Here is a 19,744-nt window from a genome sequence, read left to right as displayed (position 1 = left end):
AACAAACTGTACATAACTGCAGACCAATGTCCTTTCAGAATATTCTGCAGCAATGACAAAATATTTGTCTGTTTTTTGTTAGTTGAAACGCCAGTGTGGGTGTGGCACATAAAAATCAAACGAATGAAATGTCACAGGGTGTAATCGGCGGAAACACATGAAGTACTAAAGGCAAGAAAAAGTGTTTCATAACTGGCAGGGTGCTGTTCATTAACTCGTATCAGCCGCTTCGGCTGTAAGTGTAGAAGGCGGAGGAGGGAAGCTACATCGGGATCCAAATTTGGAAGACAACTGTACAGCTGCTACGCTAGTGACAGACTTTTAACCACCGAAAACTTAACAGCTCTTAATAACAACACCTTAATACTATATAGCTTTAACTCTTGCTGGAAACATTACTTGAACGGTATAACAAAGGCAGCTATTTAACATTTAATTTACATACACTCATATGAAAAAATTATGAGGAAGTAAAGCCCAATGTAAAATTAAGTTCATCTGCATTTTAGACCTTATACCAGAAGCTCCCTTTCTTTCCGTCTCTCTCTCTCTCTCTCTCTCTCTCTCACACACACACACACACACACACACACACAAACACACACACACAACTGCGCGCCCCAAAGGCATCTAATTTCCGACGAATTGAGTACACTTCTTCTGGATACAGACAATTGACAATCAGTATCGTAAAAAAAAAAAAAAATACTGCGGGATTCCTACTTGTGGAAAGGTACTTCCTAAGCGATTTACAAAATTTGAGAGGTTTATTTTATAGGTGTGTGGTGTTAATGGTCAGCAGGTTCGGTATCCTAGTAACAAATTAAACTGCCTATTCGTGCCAGAGGAGAAGGATGCACGCGAGGAGGCGCGAACACCACGGTTAGGCCATTTAAACGCCAAAATTTGCGGTTCTTCTTATTTCGCGCTGTTAATAGCATATGGACAAACAAACTTTACGAAGTGTTTATTTCCTACAAGTGAATCCATTGGTAACACATGTTGACGTGAAATAAAACAGTACGTCAAGTTCGCTGGCTGTTCGAGGGTGTAGTGTTTCCGTCCGTGCAGCACATTGTTACCTCGGAAAAATTCTCGGGGAGCGCAGGCAACTAGCTGGTGCTGACGCGTGGTCTGTCCAGTATTTGGTCAGCGGCGGTGAACGACGCCGTTGCCACTGTCGGCGGCGCACAAAAGCGGCTCGCACACACGGGCGCCGAGCCGCGACAGCAACACGACACACACAAACGCACCGCGCCCGCTCCTGAGGCACACTGGAGTGTCGGACCCGTCTCGCCGCTAGCCAGACCGCAGCGCCACGTGCGGCGCCCGCCGGCACTATCTGAGCAGAGCCGAGCTGCTACCTGTCAGGGCGCACGTGTCCGCGAGGCGGAGATGAGCAGAGCGGTAGAGTTGGTGCGGGTGGGAGGGGGGAAGGGAGGGTTGCGAATCCCGGCCTGCAGGGGCAGATTACAGCTGTCATCCCGCACAGCAGCCGAGCCGAGAGGGATTTCTGGCTTTTGCAGCCAGGTAGACGGCGTTCGCGCTCGATTCGCAACTGGTAGGACGATGAGTCACAGGGGCTCTCGCAGCAGGGACTGCAATGTCGATGGGATAGCGAATGGAAATACTCGCTGTAAATATGGCTCAGTCCAGATTGTCACACACAAATAGAGGGACGTAAGCAAACTAGAGAAAGTTAGGCAGTTAAAAGTAACACAACTGAGTTCTCTTTTGATTTCTCCGTAATGTAACACTTACAAAATTGTGCGACTGTATAAAAATGTGATATTAAATAAGCAAACATAGTACTTAAACACGTAGTTAGTAAGTAATGAAGTAAAATTAGCGACTTCAAGTCTGTTCACGCAAGGTAAATCAAAAACTTTTTGGAGATTTTACATAATGTTTATGACTTATTGTGAAGAATCCTCATGTTGAGGTGAATTTAACAATGTTCTAGAAGCGTTATCGTGCCAATGTCCTTGTTGGCTGAGTTTCTGTCTACTACCTTGCACCCCCTTTTTATTATTATTATTAATATCTTAACTTCTCGCTGGCCGGAGTGGCCGAGCGGTCCTAAGGGGCTACAGTTTGGAATCGCGCGACCGCAACGGTAGCAGATTCGAATCCTGCCTCGGGCATGGATGTGTGTCATGTCCTTAGGTTAGTTAGGTTTCAGTAGTTCTAAGTTCTAGGGGACTTATGACCTGAGCAGTTAAGTCCCATAGTGCTCAGAGCAATTTGAACCATTTTCTTAACTTCTCACAACAGAGGTTACATACACTACTGGCCGTTAAAATTGCTACACCACGAAGATGACGTGCTACAGACGCGAAATTTAACCGACAGGCAGAAGATGCTGAGATATGCAAGTGATCGGCTTTTCAGAGCATTCACACAAGGTTGGCGTCGGTGGCAACACCTACAACGTGCTGACATGAGGAAAGTTTACAACCGATTTCTCATACACAAACAGCAGTTGATCGGCGTTGCCTGGTGAAACGTTGTTGTGATGCCTCGTGTAAGGAGGAGAAATGCGTACCATCACGTTTCCGACTTTGACAAAGGTGGGACTGTAGCCTATCACGATTGCGGTTTATCGTATCGCGACATTACTGCTCGCGTTGGTCGAGATCCAATGACTGTTAGTAGAATATGGAATCGGTGGGTTCAGGAGGGTAATACGGAATGCCGTGCTGGATCCCAACGGCCTCGTATCACTAGCAGTCGACATGACAGGCATGTCATCCGCATGGCTGTAACGGATCGTGCAGCCACGTCTCGATCCCTGAGTCAACAAATGGGGACGTTTGCAAGACAACAACCTGCACTAACAGTTCGACGACATTTGCAGCAACATGGCTCCAGTTACCCTTACCCTTGACGCTGCATCACAGACAGGAGCGCCTGCGATGGTGTACTCAACAACCAACCTGAGTGCACGAATGGCAAAACGTCATTTTTTCGGATGAATCCAGGTTCTGTTTACAGCATCATTACGGTCACACCCGTGTTTGGCGACATCGCGGTGAAAGCAAATTGGAAGCGTTTATTCGTCATCGCCGTACTGGCGTATGACCCGGCGTGATGGTATGGGGTGCCATTGGTTTCACGTCTCTGTCACCTCTTGTTCACATTGACGGCACTTTGAGCAGTGGACGTTACATTTCAGATGTGTTACGACCCGTGGCTCTACCCTTCATCGATACCTGCAAAACCCTACATTTCAGCAGGATAATGAACGACCACATGTTGCAGGTCCTTTATGGATACAGAAAATGTTCGACTGCTGCCCTGGCCAGCTCATTCTCCAGATCTGAAACCAATTGAAAACGTCTGGTAAATGGTGTCCGAGCAACTGGCTCGTTACAATATGCGAGTCACAACTCTTGATGAACTGTGGCATCGTGTTGAAGCTGCATGGGCAGCTGTACCTGTACACGCCATCCAAGCTCTGTTTGACTCAATGCCCAGGAGTATTAAGGCCGTTATTCCGGCCAGAGGTGGTTATTTTGGATACTGATTCATCAGGATCTACGCACCCAAATTGCGTGAAAATGTCGGTTCTAGTATAATATATTTGTGCAATGAATACCCGTTTATCATCTACATTTGTTCTTGGTGTAGCAATTTTAATGGCAAGTAGTGTATTTGGATATGACCTCGTCTACTCCAGATTACTTATTATTTCCTGTTTTGCCAAGGATACGTCTGGTAATTTGAATGATTTTTATAATACTTCGCTCTACATTGGGCGATTACGAAAGATTTTAGGCTCTGTCCTGTATTTCACTGTCTTTAATAGGTGCTGGGATAGAAGGGACAGCGTATTGCAGGTTATTCAACATTGATGGCAGGGCGCCAATGACGGAGGCGATGGTATCAGTTGTAACATTCACATTCAACTGGCCTCCATGTTCAGATCCTTACACTTCAGTTTCGTCTGAGTCGCCTTATCACTATCGCCATACTGTACTAAGGATAGGTTATCTGACTGTCGTGCAACTACGTCGGGCTTGGTTTATTATAAATTACTTTTCTGCTAAAAGTCACTATTTCGTTTTACTTATATTTTGCACGACGGGTTTAGAAAATGGGAATCTTTTACCAAAATGCGTCGTGTAAAATATAACTAAAATATATAGTCACTGGTAAATAAAAGGTAATTATAAAGAAACCCATTGTCTTCAAGACAAGACCATTTCTACGAGTAATGGATCAAATCAGATTACGACAGGCTTTTAGCTGCAGCATTTTGGTCAGTATGTATCTATGCATTATTATTGATTTTAGAAAACAGTAGAGGCTCAACCACGTCTAAAAATTTCGAGGCTCTAAAAAACGTGTTCTCAGTCGTATGTACGATAGTATCTCAAGGCCTAACATATTTTGGCTAAGGAAACAAATAAATAAAGTGAAATAAATATTGTAGTTACCCAACACGAATATGCGTATCTGTCCGCTTCTCTGTAAACGTAATCTGCTGCCAACCATTGATGGAGTCACTTTCCGAGTGGTGCTGCGTACAAAGGTTTTACAGTGCACGCGACTGGTGAATGGTGACGACAGCCAGCTACCACCCCGGGAAAAGCATGCCTCATATCAACTACGTGTATTTATGCCAGTTGCATCTGAGGGTGGGACTGGTAGCCTCGATATCGATCATCAAGCAATGAAAAGAAATTTAAAATCATTTCTGCGGTCAGAGGCAAATTTATTCCTCATCGCAACTTAGCATACAACTAAGCTTCTGCGTCCCATTAACTATGGAAAATTTTAACATAGACATATACATCGAGTGTTTCAGCTAAGTAACCTTAAGCAATCTCGATGTGACCACATCATCGGCTATTACTCTAGTCTCTTACACTGGAAACAAGCTTTCTTCCAACGTATCGACATTGAAAAGCGCGCATGCACCACAGTTTGCAACACAGTACAAATGAGAGCTGCACAGACTACTGTATAGAAGAGACAGGAATAAACATTCCTGGCGCAGAGAAACAAGTAAAAGAGTTGAAAGCAAGTAAGTCGACAGGCGCTGATGAATCCCAATTTGCTTTCACAAAGAGTACTTTACAGCATTCGCACCTTACAATTATCGTGAATCTCTCGCCCACCGCATAGCCCTATGCCACTCGTAAGCGACATGGGTGATTCCGGTATATAAGAAGACTAAAAGAACAGACCTCGGAAATTATAGACCAAAATCCTTAAGATTAGTTTGCTGCACAATCCTTGAACATATTCTCAGTTCGAATATAATAAACTTCCTCGAGAGGAAAAACCTTCCGTCCACGAATCAGCACGGCTTCAAAAAATCATTCGTGCGAAACTCAGCTTGCCTTCCTCTCACATGATATTTTGCGAACTGCGGATGAAAGGCAACAGGCAGATTCCATAGTTCTGGATTTCCGGAAAGCATATGACACTATGCTCCATGGCAGGCTGTTAATGAAGGTACGATCGTATGGAATAGCTTCTCAGATATGACAGTAGCTCAAAGACTTCTTAAGCTACAGATCCCAGTAAGTTGTCTTCGACGGCGAGTGTTCATAAGGGACAAAGGTATCGTCAGGAGTGCCCCAGAAAGTGTGATAGCACTGATAGTACTTTCTATACATACATGATCTGGCGGACAGTGTGAGCAGCAGTCTGCGGTTTTTTGCTGATAATGCTGTGGTGTACTGGAAGTTGTCAAAGTTGAGTGAGTGTAGGGGGATAGGAGATGACTCAGACAGAATTTCTAGTTGGTGTGATGAATGGTAGCTAGTTCTAAACGTAGAAAATTGCAAGTTAATGAGTAGGAAAGACAAACCCATAATGTTCGAATATAGCATTAGTAGTGTGTTGTTTTGATGCAGTCATGTCGTTTAAATATCAGGGCGTAACATGGCAAAGCGATATCGAATGGAACGAGCATGAAATGACTGTAGTAGGGAAGGTGAATGGTCGACTTCAGTTTATTGGGGAACTTCAGGAAAGTGTGGTTCATCTGTAAAGGAGACCGCATATAGTGCGGCCCACTGTTGAATACTCTTCGAGTGTTTGGGATCCGCACCAGGTCGGCTTAAATGAAGACATCGAAGCAATTCAGAGGCGGGCTGCTACATTTGTTACCGTTAGATTCGAATAACTCGTAAGCATTGCTAAGATGCTTCGGGGACCCAAATAGGAATTCATGGAGGGAAGGCAAGGTTCAGTTCGAGAACTATTGAGAAAATTTAGAGACCGGCATTTTAGGTTGACTGCGGAACGAGTCTACTGCCGCCAACGTACATTTCGCGTAGCAACCATGAAGATAAGATTAGAGAGATTAAGAGTCACACGGACGCATGCAGCAGTCGTTTCTCCCTCGCTCTGTTTGCGAGTAGAACGGCAAATGAAATTAGTAGTAAAGGCATCCTCCGCCATGCACCATACAGTGGCTTGCAGAGTACGTATGTAGATGTCGAAGTAGATGAGAGCCGTCTCCACCTGTAATGGCTCGCTGTGTGGTCGATAGGCCGTTCACCTTTTCCAGGAGGCGCAACTGAAGTGCCGCTCCTTTTATTTTGCTTTCGACCTGCCGGGCCGTTATGGAACTGAAGTTACGTGTGCATATACGCACTGGATTTAGCGGTGCCTTGTCAAAGCTAACGTGTCGGTTATTAAGAGCTGCTTAAGTTGGCAGAACCGGACAGACAGCCAGAGATACTATACAGAACTTCACTAACCTTACAAAATTGGATGTTTATGGCTCTCAAATTTTCAGCAACGATTTCCTCGCAAAAACCACCGACCTGCCGCCGAGTCTAATACTGTCCGCTGTAGGACTGTACCTGCAAAAGAACAGAAAAATATACATACATGTAGTTTTGTCATCGCCATAAGACAGTTTCAGTATCTAATTGCGCTCATAATAACAAGGTCGTAGGTGGTGGAGCTGTTGGATGGTACGAGAGTAATTTAAATTTTCACTCAACCACCGAGAGTTATATTTAACGTGCTTTTCTTGATTCGCTTCACAAATAGGGCCTTAGAATTTAATTTTTGGTAGTTAAGGAATATTTTAAAAGCATGTGCGGACTGCGAAAACAAGAAATGAAGAAATTCCACGGAGAAGGAAGGCTCAAAAACTATTCGATTAACAAACACAGCTTGTATATCCTCGGAAACAATAGTTCAACAGAGACAAACGTAATTTCAGGGTACGTAGAGACGTTTAGGGGGCCACTCCAGTTGTTTTATGTTGTACTAATGAACCAAAACATATGAACGCTGCTCATCGGGAGATTGAATAATGCTGGATGGCACTGCGAGCTCGTGATTCGTTAAGGAAACTAGATAAGCTAACCTGAGACAACACGAGCCGCAAATGGGGAAGTACACTGACACACCCTACTATGACAAAGGGAAGATTGTTACGAACCAGCGCCTGGGAAGAAGCTGCGCGGAAACTGCGAAACTGGTCGGCTGCTCGTGTGCTACTGTCGTGAGCATCAATGCAAAGTGGGAAACCACGAGCAGATGACAAGCTGCTGGACTATGATGCCTCATCATACACTTGCAAGCCAGAGACCTGCCTGCTCTCTAAAGCAGGACAGGCGGTGATTTGTGACAGATATGACGACAGAGTTAAATGCTGCAGCCGGCGAAGGTGTTCAGAGCACGTTGTTGAACGTGGGCTGCGCTGCAGACGCCGCCATCGACGTGTCCCCATGTCGATCCAACCACAGGTTCACCGAGACGGGAGCATGGATCAACGGAAACGTGTCTCCTGGTCTGATGATTCACGTTCAATGTTATACCAGGTTGATGGTTGGGACCGGACACGCAGTTTCAGCATCACGGCGAACGGCTGTTCGAAATAAGAACCGCGCCATGGACACAGCCGCTATTATACTGTGCGGCACCATCATGGCTGTAGACTACGTTAATATTATTGAGGACCCGCATGCTTGATGAGATCCTTGGCAGTGACGGTATTTTCTTGCAGGATAACTGTCGGAGTCACAAGGGGAGAATCGTGTTATAGTGGTTTGAAGAGTATCATAATGAACTCACACTGATGCCCTGGCCATCATATTCAATTGATCAGAACTCCACTGAACACACGTATGGCGTTATCAGGCTCCATTTCTGTAGCCATAAAAGAGGCACCCGTAATTTTCAGGAACCGCGTAACTTGTATGTAGATATCTGGCGGTATGTACTTCATAAATCTACCAAGGACTTGTCGAAGCCATGCCACCCAGAATCGCTGCAGTACTGATTTACAAAGGTATAACAACACTCTGTTCAGCAGACGTTCATAATATTGTGGCTTACCAGAATAATTTGCTGATATTCCTTTTGTGTAAGGGAAAAAGTCCTCGCTGAACGACTGTAGGGATGGTCATAATTAGTTGCACGATGTTTCTATTTAGTGCGACGAATGGCAGCTTGCTTTAAAAATGGCTCTAAGCATTGTGGGACATAGCATCTGAGGTCATCAGTCGCCTAGACAGAACTACTTAAACCTAACTAACCTAAGGACATCACCCAAGTCCACGCTCGAGGCAGGATTCGAACCTGCGACTGTAACAGCAGCAGCGCATTCCGGACTGAAGTGCCTAGAACCGCTCGTCCACAGCGTCCAGCCTTGCTTTAAACATGGATAAATATAAAGTAATGGGGATGTTGGTCATTAACAAATACAATTTCGATTAAATATCTGGTTCTAAGGGTGCGAATCGACAGCAGATAAGGCCACTTGTAGGAAAGGTGAATGGGCGAGGAACTTTGCTTTGTTGGAGGAACTCTGTACAGCCAAGAGTGCTTGTACGACCCTGTCTTTAGTAGTGGTCGTCCACCAGGTTGGCGCATTCAGACTTGTTACTATTCGATGTTGCACGTAGTAGAGTGTTGCTCAAATGTGGAGTGAACTTAAGCGAAGATCCTTGGAAGAAAGAAGTATTTTTTTGCAAAAAGCTTGCTAGAAATTTTAGAGAACCAGTATTTACGACTTACGGCAGAAATATTCTGGCACGTCCTAAGCACTTCTTCCGTTTAAGATAAGAATGACTAGGCTCCGTAAAGACACACCGAGTGGCACTGTGGTTAGCGCAATGGATTCGCATTCGAGAGCACGAAAGTTCAATTCCGAGTCCGGAAATCCAAATTTAGGTTTCCTGTGATTTCGCTAAATCGCTTTCCTCTGAAAGAGCAGGGCCGATTTCCCTCTCCATCCTTAAACAGTTTCGTGCTTGTGGTCCGTCTCTAATGACGTCGATGTCAACGGGACGTTAAACAGTAACTCACCCTTCTATCCTAGGATGCACATAGGCCATCATTTTTCCCTCGTTCCCATTGTCAGTCGAAGGTAAGAAAGGATGTCTAACAAAGGTACCCTCCACCATGTACTGTGCAGTAGCTTGCGAAGCGTGTATGTAGATCTAGGAGGTGGACTGAAGTTTAATGTTCTGTCACACGAGACCGCCTTTTTAGTGCAATACAGGCAGAGAACGAAGGCAAATTGGGCAAGACCAGGAAAGGAAATCAAACGTAGCCTATTCAAAGGAAACCTCGTGGTGTTTGACTAAAGTGACGCAGGAAAACCGTTAACAACTTAAATCGGCTTCCTGAGAAGGAATTTTGATAACCGGTTCTGCCGAATATGGCTCCACCTCTTAACCACATCGTTAGCCCCTCTTCTACAGCTAGTTGATGAGACACTATGGCTGAAGAATATCCTCAAAACACGGCGTATAATCCATGTGGGATACCCACACAAAAGCAAAAATATTTGCTCCACAACGTACTAAAATGTGTTCTAGAAGGAAAAACGGGAGTCATTGATCAAAGGAAGGACACCATCAAACCACTCATGTTGTAGGATGACGAGACTTCATGGAACTGAAGAGATTGGAGAATATATGCACATTTTTGAATATTCAAACCAGGTCTCGAATTTCTAAACCACTCTGAAATCTTGTCAAGATGTGAGAGCATCTTTGTGGATATTAGTGTAACGAATAGTTTGAAAGACTGAAATTGTAGCTGAACTTTTGCATTTTCTTCCGCAACTGTTGATTACATGTTTATTGAAACGAAACACTCCAGTTGTCAATTATGTTGTTTATTCACGTAGTCACTTTAGACTCAGTTACGACTCATTCTAAAGCGTGTTAAATTTTTCAACTAGAAAATGCTATCAGATAAAAAAACGTGTTATGAAACGACATGTTTCGTTGTCACCTGTAGTGAAATTTGAGGCGAAACCTATTGTAAAGGTAAGACTAGTATGTAAATGGAACTGGAGGTATTGTGATCCGCACTTTTCTGGAGCGTTCAATTTAACGTTGCTCAGTATTCCAAGACACTGAACAGTTACCCGAGAGGAATAGATTAGAATCCTTGCACAGACATATCTATTTGGGTTTTCTCGGATTTTCTTAAAACAATGTGAAAAATGCCGAATCGTGTCCTTTCCTTCTCTAATAGCACCTAGGGCCACGTCTGTAATAATGTAGACGTCGACAAGACGTTGAGCGCTAATCGCTAGTCTTTCTTATACGAAATTATCTATGAAATCGAGGTTTAGAGGAAAGAAAGTTCATCATGGTATGTTTTCTTCCTTATAAACACTGTATTTTTAGCAAATGTGACGAATGTGTAACCGAAAGTCGATTGAGACTACATTTCGCAGACTTTTCAAGGAGCAAGGGAAATGTTTCGTATCTGTAAACATCTCTAGTCTAGTGTGCAAGAGAACCGGCAGAAAAACATGGCGTGGACTCTATAAACAGCCGCACCACGGCTCCACGCATTAACGAAAATCTATTTCCGAGCTGACTGGAATGCTTGCTATTTCCTGGAGGCGGCGCGGCGTGTGGTTTATTTATGAAGACACCTCGACACAATCCACTTTTATTGTCTCTGTAAATAGAGGAGAGCTGGCGTATATCTGTGCTGAGAGATTCTACGCAACGTGCTCCCAGCAGTCTTGTTTACGACAACTTAATTAAACCTTCCACGGGCGTTCTCGTACGTCACTCATACCCAAAAACTAGACAGGGAATATCGCCAGCGTAGCATACCACTAATGGCTGTGCCAAAGAGAAAAAAAAAGCCTTATATTCCAAGCCACTCAACCAGGTGGCATATCTGCAGAGACTTCCTCGCCCTCAGCAAAACTCTGCTGATAGTGCCAATCTGTATACAATTTTTTACATGTGTTCTACTGCTAGTCGTAGTCGTATGTTAGCGGGTTGATTCCTTCATCGTAGGTTTTCCAGCGTTTCCCGGCGTTCAACATCGACGCTTGTCAGCTTCTCCTTGAATAGTCTGCGAAGATTTGATCTCAATAAATTATAAATTAAAACATGATATATTCATTACATTTCCTTAAAAAAAATCATCGCAATGCGCACTGAGTGGGACACTCTGTACCACTATTCGCTTTTCCTGTTCCGACACATTTGCTTGTGAATAGAGGGAAATTGTCTGTGTGCCTCGATATAGAGCCTTATCTTCCTTATCTTATTTCTATGAACTCTAAGCACGATATGCGAAAAGAGAGTAGTGCTCTTACAGTCTCTACGTGGAATGCGTGTTCTCCAAATTTACTAACAGGGTTTCCCAAGAATTATGTCGTTTGTCTTCCTACTGGCCTCATTTAAGTGCTCGAAGCATCTCTATAGAACTATCGTAAGGGCCATTACGAACTGTTACAGTACTAGTTGAGCCTCTTAAATTTTTTCGATGTCTTAGCGAGATTCTCTTGATAGAGATGCTAAACGCTGATGCAGTACTGAAGAATAAGTTTAGGGTACGTTATTCACTGTAATTAAGGCTACAGTTGATAACTGTTTTCATAAACTTTAGATTCTTCTTAACAACCATTTTCAGCGAGGCGATTTTTTGTACTCGTAGTGGAGCTTAGAAGGGGTGTAAAGAATTAAGAGATTAAACATTCAGTCACTGGTAGTGCACTTCGTCACAAAAAAAGGCAAGTGTCCGAATTAGAAAGCACGACAGCAAAAAACCTTTTTGCCAGAGCCTTCAGTTCTCTTGATTATACAGCGAACTAGTTTCCTCCTATCCGTTTCGGTTCACCGTTTGATAATAACATGCAGATATTCATGTTAATAAAAACGAATTATAAGGAGTTGAATTTCAAAATACAATTTATTCAATATCTCTCTCAGTTGAATTTTGAGTAGCGGCTCTTCAATCTGCACAGAAATGTTTGGCGGTGGGTAGGAATAATTTGAGTACTCTTTGTCGGTTATTAACCTAGGCGACGACTGAGTATTCCACGCATTTACTTTGTCATAACCTCAGTCGTCCACATTTGATGTTGAAAAGAACTGTACTGTGACTATCAGCGTTTCGAAACGGTGACAGTAGGCTCTTTAAGACTACTTTTCCTCGTGTGGTTTTTCGTCTTTCTAAGAAGTTTCTACTGTGCCTGTTATTTCTGATATGGTTACGAAATTTATCTTGTTATTTCTGTTACTTACGATTGTCCCCACTACGTTTTATCTTGAAGCGTATAAAGACTGTGTTACAGACTTGTCGGAATGACTTCGTCATCGTTATCATCTCTTTGAAATACTAGTGACTACCAAGTTCCTGACTCACCAGCTGAGTTCTACATTCCTGCTTGTGACTCACTTTTCCAGAGCGTCAGGCAGGAGTATTACTTCGGTGACGAGTTGTCTACGTAACAGTGTTGCACTGCAGTCAACTGCAACGTAATTTTTTTATACTTCGAAGCTTCTGTCGCTTTGGAATACAGATTTCATTTTAGCATATTGCCCAGCGTTACTGGTAACTGGATAGGCATAGCGGGTCAAATCTGAATCTTTTTGTCCAAGGACTCTATCCTCAAAGACTTCGTAGCCATAATTATCAGTTCTCGAAACATGCAGCTCCCGTATGACTGCGCATTTGACACAAGGTTTACTGACGCAACGAAGGTGACAATGTTGTTGTTGTTGTTGTTGTTGTTGTGGTCTTCAGTCCTGAGACTTGTTTGATACAGCTCTCCATGCTACTCTATCCTGTGCAAGCTTCTTCATCTCCCAGTACTTACTGCAACCTACATCCTTTTGAATCTGCTTAGTGTATTCGTCTCCCTCTACGATTTTTACCCTCCACGCTACCCTTCAATGCTAAATTTGTGATCCCTTGATGCCTCAAAACATGTCCTACCAACCGGACCCTTCTTTTTGTCAAGTTGTGCCACAAACTCCTCTTCTCCCCAATTCTATTCAATACCTCCTCATTAGTTATGTGATCTACTCATCTAATCTTCAGCATTCTTCTGTAGCACCACATTTCGAAAGCTTCTATTCTCTTCTTGTTCAAACTAGTTATCGTCCATGTTTCACTTCCATACATGGCTACACTCCATACAAATACTTTCAGAAACGACTTCCTGACACTTAAATCTATACTCGATGTTAACAAATTTCTCTTCTTCAGAAGCCATTTCCTTGCCTTTGCCAGTCTACATTTTATATCCTCTCTGCTTCGACCATCATCAGTTATTTTACTCCCCAAATAGCAAAACTCCATTACAAATTAAGTGTCTCATTTCCTAATCTAATTCCCTCAGCATCACCCGACTTAATTTGACTGCATTCCATTATCCTCGTTTTGCTTTTGTTGATGTTCATCTTATATCGTCCTTTCAAGACACTGTCCATTCCGTTCAACTTCTCTTCCAAGTACTTTGCTGTCTCTGACAGAATTACAATGTCATCGGCGAACCTCAAAGTTTTTATTTCTTCTCCATGAATTTTAATACCTACTCCGAATTTTTCTTTTGTTTCCTTTACTGCTTGTTCAACATATAGATTGAATAACATCGGGGAGAGACTACAACCCTGTCTCACTCCCTTCCCAACCACTGCTTCTCTTTCATGCGCCTCGACTCTTATAACTGCCATCTGGTTTATGTACAAATTGTAAATAGCCTTATGCTCCCTGTATTTTACCCCTGCCACCTTCAGAATTTGAAAGAGAGTATTCCAGTTGACATTGTCAAAAGCTTTCTCTAATTCTACAAATGCTAGAAACGTAGGTTTGCCTTTTCTTCATCTTTCTTCTAAGATAAGTCGTAGGGTCAGTATTGCCTCACGTGTTCCAACATTTCTACGGAATCCAAACTGATCTTCCCCGAGGTCCGCTTCTACCAGTTTTTCCATTCGTCTGTAAAGAATTCGCGTTAGTATTTTGCAGCTGTGACTTATTAAACTGAGAGTTCGGTAATTTTCACATCCGTCAACACCTGCTTTCCTTGGGATTGGAATTATTGTATTATTTCTGAAGTCTGAGGGTATTTCTCCTGTCTCATACATCTTACTCACCAGATGGTAGAGTTTTGTCATGACTGGCTCTTCCAAGGCCGTCAGTAGTTCTAATGGAATGTTGTCTACTCCTGGGGCCTTGTTTCGACTCAGGTCTTACAGTGCCCGGTCAAACTCTTCACGCAGTAACTTATCTCACATTTCGTCTTCATCTACATCCTTTTCCATTTCCATAATATTGTCCTCAAGTACATCGCCCATGTATAAACCCTCTATATACTCCTTCCACCTTTCCGCCTTCCCTTCTTTGCTTAGAACTGGGTTTCCATCTGAGCTATTGATATTCATACAAGTGGTTCTCTTCTCTCCAAAGGTCTCTTTAATTTTCCTGTAGGCAGTATCTATCTTACCCCTAGTGAGATAAGCCTCTTCATCCCTACATTTGTCCTCTAGCCATCCCTCCTTAGCCATTTTGCACTTCCTGTCGATCTCATTTTTGAGACGTATGTATTCCTTTTTGCCTGCTTCGTTTACTGCGTTTTTATATTTTCTCCTTTCATCAACTAAATTCAATATTTCTTCTGTTACCCAAGGATTTCTATTAGCCCTCGTCTTTTTACCTACTTGATCGTCTGCTGCCTTCACTACTTCATCCCTCAAAGCTACCCATTCTTCTTCTACTGTATTTCTTTCACCCATTCCTGTCAATTGCTCCCTTATGCTCTCCCTGAAACACTCTACAACCTCTGGTTCTTTCAGTCTATCCAGGTCCCATCTCCTTAATTTAGCACCTTTTTGTAGTTTCCTCAGTTTTAATCTACAGTTCATAACCAATAGATTGTGGTCAGAGTCCACATCTGCCCCTGGAAATGTCTTACAGTTTAAAACTTGATTCCTAAATCTCTGTCTTACCATTATGTAATCTATCTGATATCTTTTAGTATCTCCAGGATTCTTCCATGTATACAACCTTCTTTTATGATTCTTGAACCAAGTATTAGCTATGATTAAGTTATGCTCTGTGCAAAATTCTACCAGACGGCTTCCTCTTTCATTTCTTCCCCCCAATCCATATTCACCTACTATGTTTCCTTCTCTACCTTTTCCTACTGACGAATTCCAGTCACCCATTACTATTAAATTTTCGTCTCCCTTCACTACCTGAATAATTTCTTTTATCTCATCATACATTTCATCAATTGCTTCATCATCTGCAGAGCTAGTTGGCATATAAACTTGTACTACTGTAGTAGGTGTGGGCTTCGTATCTATGTTGGCCACAATAATGCTTTCACTATGCTGTTTGTAGTAGCTTACCCGCATTCCAATTTTCCTATTCATTATTAAACCTACTCCTGCATTACCCCTATTTGATTTTGTGTTTATAACCCTGTAGTCACCTGACCAGAAGTCTTGTTCCTCCTGCCACCGAACTTCGCTAATTTCCACTATATCTAACTTTAACCTATCCATTTCCCTTTTTAAATTTTCTAACGTACCTGCCCGATTAAGGGATCTGATATTCCACGCTCTGATCCGTAGAACGCCAGTTTTCTTTCTCCTGATAACGGCATCCTCTTGAGTAGTCCCCGCCCGGAGATCCGAATGGGGGCTATTTTACCTCCAGATTATTTTACCCAAGAGGACGCCATCATCACTTAATCATACAGTAAAGCTGCATGCCCTCGGGAAAAATTACGGCTGTAGTTTCCCGTTGCTTTCAGCCGTTCGCAGTACCAGCACAGCAAGGCCGTTTTGGTTAATGTTACTAGGCAGATCAGTCAATCATCCAGACTGTTGCCCCTGCAACTACTGAAAAGGCTGCTGCCCCTTTTCAGGAACCACATGTTTGTCTGGCCTCTCAAAAGATACCCCTCCGTTGTGGTTGCACCTATGGTACGGCCATCTGTATCCCTGAGGCACGTAAACCTCGCCACCAACGGCAAGGTCCATGGTTCATGGGGGTGGGGTATGTGACAATACATCTCTTTAATGGCTAAGTTCGTGTAGCGTACGGTGAGCTTCGTTGGTAGTTATCTTTTTAATTCATTAACGTCGTAATGTAATTCAGAACCAGATGTCCAACAGTGAGAATACAGTATTTCGGCTCATTTTATGAGGGAGCTAATAGCGCCTCTTGGATAATGCCGAACTGCATGTTATTTCGGTAAATTATGTGGGACTCTGACATCACACATCATGTTTCTAACCTACCGCTAACGCCCAGTTGTATCAAGTATGTCATTGTTGGGGCGTTGTTACCGTCGTAATGCTTCATTTTCAAAATGGACAACATTCAACTATATTGGGCCTTTGCGACATTTTACAAACATTTGAAGAGCGCAGAAGAAAAGATCCTGATGCACACATCTGTTGCCCTCTAGCTGAGAGTTTACAAACACAATGTTCCATAAACTTCTAAAGTACAAACTGCTTGCCACAGCATAGTTTCTAAACTTTGGTTGTCATTTAATTGTTCTTTTCTAGTGTAATTTATTGGAAGTCTAAGGTTTACAATTTAAAACAGCAAGCAGCCACTGGTATGATTAAACACGTTATTTATATCAAACCATTATCGACTGCGGATTTTCTACAAATCCATCTCCATGTGGCCCTGTCTTGCTTTCCTGCTGTGAGCCTAGGTCACGTTTTGTAAATGCTGAGCGTGTGTGTGGCCATAAAACATAAAATGGTATGTAAAACTAAAATCTTCTGGATTGTTAGGCGGCGTCTTATTTCCTTCTAAAGACGGCCTAACAACCAATAAGATTTTAATTTTAGTGAAAAACCTGCAGCCTTACATAAAACTTTGTGTGTTTGAGCAGTTTTCTAAGCATTTAATAGCAATCACGTAGAGCACATGCCAAAATGTGTTAACTTTAAAAAATACAACAGAATTTCGCTGCGAATTTGTCGCACAGAAATAGACACGTAAGTTTTCGTCCCATTTAATAACTTTGAAATTATTTCACGTATATTTCTGTGACGGTCAAAAGAACGAAAACAAAGTCTCTCGCAAGTTAACCGAATTCGAAAGAAACATTGTTTATCTTAGTGCGAAAAACCATAACGGCTACAAACCGAGGATCCAGCAGGAAGGCCACAATATAAGTGACATATTTCTGAAGATGGATCCGTAATATGTTGGAAACAGGTAATGGACTGATCTGAGTCTACTTCACATGTCTCCTGCAGAAATATTGAGCCATGCTGAATTTATAGCCGTCCGTACTTAACAAAAGTGTTGCTGGAATAGGATTTCACTAGCCATGACCTGCATCTCAGTACGAAAGGGAACGGTAAATTGTCTGGGTTGATAGCAAAATAGTTAAAGAGGAGGATCACCGAAACTCGTGGGATTACCTCGCCTTTAGGCTAAGATCAGTGTCCAGTTATACAACACTGAAAGCAATGAAGTATATTGAGAAGCTCATTTAGGCAGGTACTATAGAAGTTAAAATATCACAAGATTATTTTAAAAGTACAGTGTAAAATAATGTTAGTATATACCTTCATAATATTAGAGGATTAAAATACAAAGTAGATGAACTTCGTGTTCTTTTGGGAGATACAGAAACAGAGAATGGAATAGTGGAATAGACGTATTGTGCCTGTCTGAACATCATATAGTCTCAGCTTTGAAAAAAATAAGTGTAAGTGGAGACAAGCTTTCGGTATATGTGAGTAGAGACGATATGGAAAAAGGAAGAGACGCCATATATGTTAAAAGTTAACGTAGTGTTAAAAAACTAGAAATTAAAGAAATCTGTGTAGTGCAACATGTAGAAGCTTGAACTAACTAATGTTAATTTTATAATTGTAGATATGTATAAGTCTCTACTGGAAAATTTTCAAATTTTATTGAAAAACTTGAATTCCTGCTTATCTGCGGGGATTTCAACGTAAATTTTCTGAAAGAGCCTGATACGAAGAATCCTCTTGAAGTATTACTCACTTCTTTCAATTTGACATCAGTTATTTATTTTCCTACTCGAGTAGTGTAGGAAAGCAGCACAATGATAGAAAATATTTTCATAGACGACGGAAATTTTAATCAAACAAGCGTTTATCCTCTTAACAGTGCTGTTTCTGATCACGATGCAAAGCTAGTTACAGTATATGACATAGCTCTATGCAAAACATTCCCCCTAAATGGTGAGTTCAATTAATGATTTAACTACAGCATATTTTAGGAAAATCCTGCAGCAGTTAGGCTGGGATGGGGTGTGCTGGGAACCTGATGCTAATTTAAAATACAACCTATTTTCATGATACAGTTGTGAGTATTTTTGAAAACTGTCTCCCTAAGACAACACTGCAATATAATTGTAGGAAACCATGGAAAGTACCATGGCTTACAAAAAGGATAAAAATATCTTGGAAACGGAAAAGGGAAATGTATCTAATAGTAACGAAGAATAATGACCCAGAAACAGTCAAATGTTATAAAAACTACTTAATGTATTAAGCAAAGTTATTAAAAAGTCCAGAAGTATGTGAACTATGCCTGAGATCAGTTCGTCTGATATTAAATTAAAACAATTTGGAATATTGTTGAAGGCTTTAACAGGGCAATCAAGACCACATGTATTACCATCAAACTGAATGAAAAGATTATTAACAAGAAGTCAGAGGTTGAAAATATTTTTAATAGTCGTTTTCTAAACGTTGTGGAGAAAATAGGAGCCAGATGTTCATTAGAAAAGGCAAAGCTTACATGGAAGAATGCCGTACCTATGCAATTTGATAAAATTAAGGTCCTACCCACCTCTCCTTCTGAAATTAGGAATATAACAAAGGCACTAAAAAGTAGAACTCTGGAAAGGAGATTTGCGGTAAGGTAGTATGGGAGCAAAATGCTAAGGTCATCTGTCCCTAGGCTTACACACTACTTAAGCTAACTTTCGCTAAGAACAAGACACCCACCCATGTCCAAGGGAGTACTCGAACCTCCGACGGGAGGAGCCGCGTGAACCGTGACAAGACGCCTCAGAACCAAGCGGCTACTCCGCGCAGCAAATCTGGAAAAGTGACTGAAGTTCAGGAAGAAGAAATAAAAAGTTTAGGTTTGACGATGACATTGTAATTGTGTCATGGACTGCAAAGGACGTGGAAGAATGGTTGAATAGAATGAATGATGTTTTGAAAACAGATTGTAAGCTGACCATCAACAAAAGTAAAACGAGGGCAATGGAATGCAGTCGTATTAAATCAGTTGATGCTGAGAGAATTAGATGAGGATATGAGAGACAAAGGAGCAGATGAGTTTAGCTATTTAGGTAGCAAATATAAAATGCATACTGGCAACAGCAAATAAAAGCATTCCTCATAAAAAAATTAATATAATCGTGGAGAGAAATTTGTTAACATAATCATAGAATATAAATTTAAGCATCAGAAAGTTTTTTTTGAAGTTATTTGTCTCGAGTGTAGCCTAACACGGGTGTGAAACTTTGGACAGT

The 19,744-nt window shown here is 42.0% G+C and overlaps 1 protein-coding gene across 3 annotated transcripts in view; it reads right to left on the bottom strand.

Annotated features, from left to right (window-relative positions):
- LOC126351910 (uncharacterized) overlaps positions 1–19,744 on the bottom strand; it is a 1,029,617-nt gene that overhangs the window by 746,688 nt on the left and 263,185 nt on the right. For 2 of the 3 annotated variants that reach the window (XM_050002643.1, XM_050002646.1), the window contains exon 1: positions 1,083–1,259. The exons of the other annotated variant lie outside the window; for it this stretch is intronic. The gene's annotated coding sequence lies outside the window, so the exon portion shown is untranslated. Of the gene's footprint in view, positions 1–1,082; positions 1,260–19,744 lie in introns of those variants that run through there. 3 annotated transcript variants of the gene reach the window in all.

Source organism: Schistocerca gregaria, chromosome 1, assembly GCF_023897955.1.
Source record: "Schistocerca gregaria isolate iqSchGreg1 chromosome 1, iqSchGreg1.2, whole genome shotgun sequence".
Classification (NCBI taxonomy): domain Eukaryota; kingdom Metazoa; phylum Arthropoda; class Insecta; order Orthoptera; family Acrididae; genus Schistocerca; species Schistocerca gregaria.
This window is presented reverse-complemented; position numbering and strand designations above follow the sequence as displayed.